The sequence below is a fragment of the Lynx rufus genome, unplaced genomic scaffold (assembly GCF_022079265.1).
Source record: "Lynx rufus isolate CCGP_SWC_20201006 ecotype Redwood Valley unplaced genomic scaffold, mLynRuf1.p SCAF_24, whole genome shotgun sequence".
Lineage (NCBI taxonomy): Eukaryota > Metazoa > Chordata > Mammalia > Carnivora > Felidae > Lynx > Lynx rufus.
This window is the reverse complement of record NW_025814839.1, coordinates 17411-26718: the sequence shown is the minus strand read 5'-3', so window position 1 is coordinate 26718 and position 9308 is coordinate 17411. Positions and strand designations below refer to the sequence as shown.

Sequence of the window (9308 nt, the reverse complement as noted above, 5' to 3'; positions counted from 1 at the left end):
CAGCGAATCATTCCGCCTCTCTGAGGCCGTTTCCTCGCGGGCATCCCTTCATCACAGAGAAGCTATGAGACTGGCGGCTGCCAATACACAGTGCCCGAAATAAGTAGATACTCGGTTGGCGGACGTTCTCTCTTTCCCTGACTGCTAGTCCCAATGCCACCTCCTCCACGCAGTCTTCCCTGACTGCCCAGCTCCGATGACCTCTTGGTCTGTCCTCTCGCCTGCACAGTGAGCACCTTGGAAGTTTAGGTCAGGTCACTAGCGCCTTTGGAGTCCCTAGGACCCGGCACATGGCCCCGTAAACAGTGGGCATTCTAGGGATTTTGCGAGTGACCATGGTGCCGGTGACTGTGATGATGACGATGGAGAAAATGTCATTTGAGACCAGCCAGGTCTCCTTAGTTCTGCTTCCAATTTCATCTCAGCTAACGTGTCTCCAGAAGTGTTTTCAAATCCTTTTTTGCCAGGATGTGGGTCTAAACAGATTCATAAACCCCGGGATCTGCTATGCGCCCAGCTCTGTGTCAGGCAAGCCTCTTTTTTGCCAATCTATAATGGCATCTTGCCTTTAACAGTGAAGTTTTCATTCGAGCAGGGTTTCGTCACCTGCAGGATGATTTGGAGGGCACACACAGCTGAACGCTTTTTTTAAAAAAAAAAAAAGAATCATTCGTGGGGCGCCTGGGTGGCTCAGTGGGTTAAGCGTCCCACTTCGGCTCAGGCCACGATCTCCCGGTTGGTGGGTTCGAGCCCCGCGTCGGGCTCTGTGCTGACGGCTCGGAGCCTGGAGCCCGCTTCCGATTCTGCGTCTCCCTCTTTCTCTGCCCCTCCCCCACTCACGTTCTGTCTCTCTCAAAAATGAATAAACGTTAAAAAAATTAAAAGAATCAGGAATATTTTTAAGCCTATTTATTTTTGAGAGAGAGGAGAGGAAATGAGTGGGGGAAGGGCAGAGAGAGAGGGAGACATCGAATCCAAAGCAGGCTCCAGGCTCCGAGCCGTCAGCACAGAGCCCCACGCGGGGCTCGAACCCACCAACCGTGAGATCGTGACCTGAGCCGAAGTCAGACAGGTGCCCCTAAAGTCTTTCATTCTAATGGTCACCTGTGGTCACAAGGTGGCTGCTCCACCTCCAGCATTGCATCTTAATTCCAGGCAGAAAGACGGAAAAGAACAAAGGGCAAAAGGTCTGTACCAGGTCCTGCTGCTCCCCACCCCCACTCTCCACTTTTAAAGACTTTTCACCGAAGTGCCACATCTCACTGGCCGGGACTGCCTCATGGGCAACCCCTATGTGCAGAGGAAGCTGGAAAGGTGGAGTTTAAACTGGGCACACTGCTGTCCCATACAAAATTATTGTTTTATTAGTACCAAAAAGAGAGAGAGAGAATAGACACTCGGAAGGCAACCACTAGTGCGGCTCAGGCACACCAAACCTATGATTGGTAGGAACTATTAAGGTCGCGGTTCTTGGCTCGGGCAGGAGTCGAAAGTCCCCTGCAGGGATCTGTGGAAACTCGGGTAGCTGGGTGGAATCTGAGAATCTGCATTTCTAATAAGCTCCCCGGCCATCCCGGGGCTGCCGGTCCGACACCACACTTTGAGAACTGCTGAGAACTGCCCTACTTGCGGTAGGACAAAGTCGGTACTTGAGCAAAAACACATGAATTTATTTTGAAAGGATAATCCTTAGGACGTAATGGCTTAGGTATGTTATCAGCTAAGATCCCCATAAGAGGCAGAGGGCACCCTCAGATGGGAAATCAAGAAAAGCTAGCAAAGGGACTATTTGCAAAAGTATGGGCAGGGTAAAGCCCCTCCCCCTCTCTCCCCCCGCCCCCCTCGTCCTCCCCCCTCCCCAGCAAGGTGACAAGCTTTCGCTGCCCCGGGGAAGGGTGAGCGTTGCTGGAGCGGGAAGTGGGGCTCTAGGAGAGGACCACCACCACGGAGGAGGAGGAGGGGCACAGTCAACCTGAGACAGGCAGGCAGAGAGCTGGGGGAGTAAATACCCTGGCCTCTCTCTCCGCCCGCCTCCAGCCTCCAGCTGGCTCCTCCCATTGGCTGACTCCCCCTGGACGCCAGAGGGCTGAGGAGCCCAGGGGCCGCGGCCCACACGGGTCAGAATGGACAAGAGGTGGAGAGAGACCCGGAGAGGCAAACAGAAGATGTCCAGCACAGACAGAGAAAATACCATGACATCATGATATCCAGGGGCAACCGAGTCTGGCCAGACACCGTTTAAAGTAAGCAACCCCCCCCCCAGCTCATTCATTTGTTCAATTATTCATTGAGCACCTGCTGTGTCCCAGGCACTGTGCCAGGAGCCAGGGACTTAGAGCTGAATTAATCATGACCCCCGCCCAGAGAAGATGCCATGTGATGGGGTGTGAGGCAGGGGGGCGGGGTCCTCTCCCCGCTCAGCTCCCCCCGCCCCACCTCACAGCCCACCCAGCCAGACTCACCGTGCCTTCTACTGATCTCATCTGCTTGTCACCCGCGAGAATTCCGGTGTGATTTAAGCTTTCATTAAAGTTTAACTACAGGGGAAAGACTGCAAAAAAAAAGTCACCTGCTCTGTCACAAATCACAATGTTATTATGTGCCGAAATAGGGGACTGCGGGAATATGCCAAGGGGATTTGGCCGGGATTAGGGATAAAACGTATTTAAACCGCTGGGTGCCCGCACGCCCCGCGAGAGCGCCCCATAAACCTTTGTGCATATAGATTTATATCTGACGAACTGTTGATGATGATTTTTTTTTTCCCGGCTGCAAACAAAACCCCAGCCTTCACCAGCCCCCACGTCAGCCTTACACAAAATGTCTGTCTCCACGCTCAATAGCCAACAACAAAAATGATGGAGAATCTGAGGCAGACGTGGATAATTGCTCTGGCTTCCTCTCGTGAATTTAAATAGCTTTCTTGAATTATTGCCATTGACACGATCAATAAAATTGAGCTACTGCTGTATCAGGCCTTTCGGCAAGTACACAGGAAACCACGCTCCCTGGGGCTGGCATTTCAGGCGGGCAGGGCAGGGGCCTGGAGACGGTTGATGGAGTGAGGACAGGTATGGGCCAGACCGGCCAGCAGCCGAAACAGGAAAAGCAGGTGGACTGCAACATTCCGCCTCCCGGGTGCCCTCCCTTTTTCTAGATTTCTTTCCCAGAAACAGTGAAACAAGCGAAACTTACCTGTCTGGCACTCCACCCCCCACCCCCCACCCCCCCCCCCCCGTGCTGGGGGCAGTGACAGGTGGCCCAGGACACAGCCCAACCCCCGCTCCCGCATTAGCTGGGAACCCTCTGCCCACCTCCCAGGAGACGTACTTGCGTTTTAACTGGGGGCCTCCTGGACACCGCGTCTCCAACAGAAGGACCCAATGGCGGCCTTCACGAGACCTCAAGAGCAAAGGCTAACTCGAGGGGTGAGATTGTAGTTACAGGAAAAATACGAAGACAGGAAAAAAAAATTCTCGGTAAAACTCACGTACGACTCAGCGTGTTCAGGTGCACACTTCAGGGGCGGGAGCACATCCGCGGCCCCCACCTCTGCCCCAGGACGGTTCGTCACCCCGGAGGAGGCCTCGTGGCCGCTCGCAGGGACTCCTGTCGCCCCTCTCCCAGCCTGGCCCCCGCCGCTCTGGGCCATCTCCACAGATCTGCCCAGATAGTCCCCTGTGCTCCCGGCATGGGCTGGTCGGATCCGTCTGCCTGGAAGGGGGCTCTAGAAACAAGTGCCCCCCAGAAGGGAGCTCGCAAGCCGGAAGCTTCTCCCTCGGGTTAAGTGCTTGGAAGGCCAGACGCCGCAGAGATTTCAACAGAGCCAGAAAGCTCCAGAGTCCGGCTGACCGGAGCCCCGATCGCAGCTTCGTTGTTCTTCCAGCCGCGTGGCCGCGGCCACTTGTCGCTTAACCGCTCAGAGCCTCCGCTTCCTCAACCGTGCAATGGGAACGTTAGCTGTGCCCGCGTCCGTGGGCTGCCGTGGGGGGGGGGGGCAACACAGGAAGCCCAGCCCAGTGCAGGCCCGCGGAGAGCAGACTGGGTTGAACAGTAAACGCGCCCCCTCCCCCTCCCCCCCCATCAGTGTCCACCCAGGACCTGTGCGTGTGGTCTCACTTGGAAACAGGGTGTTACAGGTGGACGGTGTGAAGTCCAGTCGAGATCCTGCTGGATTAGGGCGGGCCCCGAATCCCTCCGATGACGGGTGAATTTGTAAGAAGGCCGCACGGAGACAAAGAGACCCGGAGAGAAGACAGCCAGCCACGTAGCCACAAGGCAAGGGTGCCACGGGCTGCTGGGAGCCTCCAAAGCCAGGCAGAGGCAAGGGAAGATTGTCCCCTGGAGCCCTCAGCGAGTGGGACCCTGGCTGCCTCATGGATTTCGGGTTCCCCTCGTGGGGCTTCTGTGACAGCAGCTGTACTCATCCATCACCTCGCTGCGGGGTGACACTGGCATGGCTCAGGGGACCCAAGCAGGGCTGAGGGCCACGGGGACACTTGGGGCAGTCCCCAGGAGAGCCAACCTTCACCTCCAGCTGCCCAGGCCTCACGGGAGGGTAACATTAGGCTTAAGGATGAGTTTTGGTGGGTTCGGGCCAGTCCGAGCCTCGGTTGACTTTTGGGGTTTTTTTTTGTTCGTTTTTTTATGAGTTTTTGGATGTTTAGTTACTTATTTTGAGGAGGGGGAGGGGAGAGAGAATCCCAAGCAGGCCCCACACTGTCAGCACAGAGCTCGACACGGGGCTCGAACTCGCGAACCGTGAGATCATGACCCGAGCGGAAATCAGGAGTCTGACGCTTAACCGACTGAACCACCCGGGCGCCCCGAGAATTCTTGATTAGAGAAAGCCTTTTGTGGGGGGGCACTGGGGGTGGTGGTGATGATGCTGTCACGTCTCAGGGCTTGCAGAGAACGGCACATGATTCTTCCGTCTCAGCCCGAATTTTACACGGTCTCCAAGTCCCGGCCACCTGACGGCTGGGCGACGAGCAGGCAAGGTGGGTAACCTCGTCCTTGGCCGAGCTCGGCGGTGCCCAAGCCAGTCACTCGGCCGCGCCCCCCGGACGGCTCGGGCTGGACACACGTTTCTGCAGAGCTGCTCCCGGACCAGGGGAGACACCAGCCCGGCGATGCTCGAGGCCGGAGCGCTCTGGGAAAAAAACGGAAAAAAAAACGCAGGCTGGAATTTCTGAAGCCAAACGAAACACTGGCTCGAAAAAGCTTTCTTATTATCTCATTCCCCGAATATGGAACAGTCACCCCATTGAGAAGCCATGAGCCCGCCCAAGTTTTAAATTAAACCTCTTGAGTTTTCCCTCTGAGAGCAGATAACATCCTTCCAGCTTATGTTTTGAGGAAAGAATGTGGGGTGTGTGTGTGTGTGTGTGTGTGTGTTTCCCCTAAAACTCATTTTCTTTCATTGGATTCCTTGAAGCTCTGTTTGAATATTTCACTTAAGAAAATAATTACGTCTGATGAAGGTGGAAATACCCTCCCAGGAGCGACCCCTCCATGCCGCCCGGACTCCAGAATGAAGTTCTTTCTGAACAAGAAGTGAGGCCCCTTTCTAGGAGGTGAGCCACTCAGAGTGGCCTTGAAGGGCCTTGCCGAGCGGTGACAAGAGACATCTACTCCCCACCCATCTGTTTAGTCACTGGATGTCAACCAGAGGCGCTGAAACTCGGCTGTGTGAGAAAACAGCTCCGGGTGCATGCTGGAGAGGAAACGCGGGAGGGAGAGGAAGCCGCCTTCCGCGTCTGGCCCCAGCCTCAGCGGCTGGTCAACCCGGCCGCCGTCCTCGCCTCTCAGATGCCCCCTCCCAAAACGAAGGATAGCGATAAGAGCTTTGGAGGAATTCACAGCAGCAAATGTATGGAAAGACGCTGCCGGGACACTGGTCTTCATTCAACGAGCATTTGCTGGGCACCTACTATGCGCCAGAGAATGTTCTAGATGGGGGAAGCCGGCGGGGAATAAGACAGCCGACAGCCCTGCCCTCTTGGAGCTGACGCTCGAGAAGGTGGGAGAACTCATCTCGTTTAGACTCTAGGAGTCACTCGTGGGGGCGCCTGGGTGGCTCGGTCGGTTGGGCGTCCGACTCTTGATTTCGGCTCAGGTCCTGATCTCGCGGTTCGTGGGACTGAACCCCACGTCTGGCTCCGCGCTGACAGTGCAGGGCCTGCTTGGGATTCTCTCTCCCCCTCTCTCTCTGCCCCTCCCCTGTTTATGCTCTCTCACTCAATCAATCAATCAAACTTCAATCAATCAGTCAATTGAACTTAAAGACTGAAACATTTCTGTCAAAAAGGAGTAACTTCTGATTTCATTCTGGAAGCTACACAGGGCCTTGTATGGGGCCTGTACGTAGTGAGTGGTCAATACTTTTCTTTTGTTAGAAATGAGTGGTAAATACCCAAACACCGCAGGGAAGGGCCAGCAGCAGTGTCTGTGTAAGGGAGAGTGGGTGCTGATTCTGCGTCTAGAGGGTGTAGACTGTACCTCGTCGGTCCTGGGGACATCAGGGGCACTGCCAAAGATTCTCAGCCCGGCCCTGACCGCGGCCCCGGGGCATCCAGCCGCCGCGCCCACTGTGACCCACGGAAGGGCTTTATTTACCTCGCAACGCGCGCACGACGCTGACCGATGGCGATATTCCACGCACGGATCCAGACGTCTGGCTTCTCTTGAGACATGAGAAATCCCGCCAGGCTGGGCCACGTTCCTGCCTGGCCATGCCGGGCTGGGACCTCTGCTCAGGTCCCCGCATCGTCTCCTTTGTGTCCCCCTGTGGGCAACTGAGTTTTTAATCCCCCCTCGACGTGGAGCGGGCAGGAATTCTGACCAGGATGTAGGTGGCATTCTAAGTAAAAAGAAGCTTTCGGGGCGCCTGGGTGGCTCAGTCGGTTGAGCGTCCGACTTCGACTCGGATCATGATCTCGCGGTTCGTGGGTTCGAGCCCCGCGTCGGGCTCTGTGCTGACAGCTGGGAGCCTGGAGAGTCTGCTTCGGATTCTGTGTCTCCCTCTCTCTCTGCCCTTCCCCTGCTCACGCTCTCTCTCTCTGTGTCTCTCAAAAATAAATAAATATTTTAAAAAGTTAAATAAAAAAAGAAAGGAGAAGCTTCTCTCCATCCTTGTTGGTGCAGGCTTGGGATGCAGCGAAGGGACCCCGTGTCCCGGAACCGGATCGTCAGTGGTCCAAATCCCCACTCTGCCACATACTTACTGTGTGATATGGGAAAGGATGTTTTCTCGTCTTAAAAATGTGGATGTCTGTCCCACCAGGTTGCTTCGAGGGTTGACAGTCAGAGGCCAGGACACGAGGAGTCGACAAGGGGTTGGAACACGCAACTTAGAAAGGTCAGACGAGCAATGTCAACTGGCGAGGCAGCTTGGCTATGGGCGATAGGGGCTGATAGGGAGTGGGGCAAAGTGAACATGAGTGCACCCGCCCTGTTTAAAGGCCAGTTCCCGCCAACTGTCCTCATGAAGGGACGTAGGCCCTAAGGTTACCAAATCTGTTCTTTTTCTTTTGTTTTAACGGAGGCCAAAAATCCAGATTTTCATGTGAAATCTAACTTTAGTTTTTTTTAATGTTTATTTATTTTTGAGAGAGAGAGAGAGAGAAAGAGACAGAGCGTGAGCAGGGAGGGGCAGAGAGAGAAAGGAAGACACAGAATCCGAAGCAGGCTCCAGGCTCCGAGCCGTCAGCACAGAGCCCGGCGCGGGGCTCGAACCCACGAACTGCGAGGTCGTGACCTGAGCCGAAGTCAGAGGCTTAACCGACTGAGCCCCCCGCGTGCCCGCAAACCTCCTAACTTTAAAATGGTGCCAATCAATTTGTTAAAAGTGATAAAACTCTGTGTAAGGGCAGCTGAACACGTTTGTGGAGCAGAGGGTCTGGTCAACCTCGCAGGCAGCCAGGCCGGGGGCCGGGGGGAGCTGGGTGTGACGAGATAATGTCGCAATTCGGAATTCCCGTCTGTGGTTGAGTCGACCAAAGGGAAGAACCCCGAGCCGGGAGAGCAGACTCCAGGGAGAAGGGGAGGTTCCCCGAGGAGGAAGAGACTCGGCCCCTGGGCTCCTGGCACAAAGGGGGAGGAGGCAGCGAAAGGGCGGGCCCAGCGGACAAAGGGCACAGCGGGGACAAAGGCTTGGCAGTGAGACTTTGCTCTGTCCATCTGGGGATCTGAAAGGCATCCGGAGCGGCACAGAGACTCTGCCCACACAGTTGTTACATCGCTCACCCAAGTGGAAGAAAGGGGCAGCGGCCCTTCTAGAAAAGTCCGCCAGGCACAGAAACCACCCACCAGAATGCCAGCGGGTGGAGGAATAGGGCGTTCTGGAGAACCCCCCTCCCCACAGACTGGCTGGACACTGGACGTGGGGGGACCCTCCTATGGGGGCCGCTCCGTGCCTCCCAGGCCCAACCCGCTCTTGCCTGAAGGAGAGAACCCAGAAGCACATTTCAGATTCCTCCCGGATTCTGTGCTATTTGGGTGAGGCCTGGCACATTCCAGAACTAATGGATTAGCAGGTGGGCGGGACAGCCTCAGCAGGGAGCGTGGGGAGGGGGTACAGATGGAAACCCACCTGCCCGGCTGTCACTCCTCTCTGTGGGGCTGGGGGCTGTCACTCCTCTCTGTGGGGCTGGGTCTGGCCTTGACCTTCCCCTCCCTTCCTCTCTTGCCCCCACCTGCTTCAGTTTGCTACAAGGTCCTGGAAAGGTGTGATTTGTCCTCAGGAAATTCTTCAGGGTCAAGCTCAAGGTCGAACTGAGTTGCTCGTGAGCACTTACTTCGGTAGCCCTGGGGTTACAATTGGAGGTGGGGCCACAAGGAGGCAAAGTTAAGGGGACCCTCAGGGTCCCTACATCCTTCACAGCAACTATTCCAGAGACGCCCAGAAGCTTTTCTTCTTTCAGCCCTCCACTGGGAACGTTAACATCCGGGGCTGTGCATACAGCCAGCGCTCGATAAATGCACACCCAAAGCAGGGTTATCTGCAAAGGGACAGGACGCGTCTGTCTGCCTTCTGAGAACACAGTCCACAGCACGTGGGAACGCGCACACTCTCAGCCGATCTCTCTCCAAAGACGACCGGGAAGGAAAAATATTAATATGTCCAACCCTAATCAAATCTGGATAATTTCACTAGAAACCTTTCCATAATTTCATCAGCGTTAAAGGATTACAATAGCAACAAATTAAACCAACAGGCATGAATTTAGTTGCTCAAGAGGAAAATGTAGCTTGATTTAGAAACGGATGTTACAGTTTATTAACCAATCTAAATTAATTTGATTTTG

At 55.2% G+C, this 9308-nt stretch overlaps 1 non-coding gene across 1 annotated transcript; it reads left to right on the top strand.

Moving 5' to 3' along the window:
- The first annotated feature begins 6887 nt into the window (after positions 1–6887).
- TRNAR-UCG (transfer RNA arginine (anticodon UCG)) lies at positions 6888–6972 on the top strand. Its single transcript has one exon. It is a non-coding gene; the product is annotated as a tRNA-Arg (tRNA).
- Positions 6973–9308: the final 2336 nt, after the last annotated feature.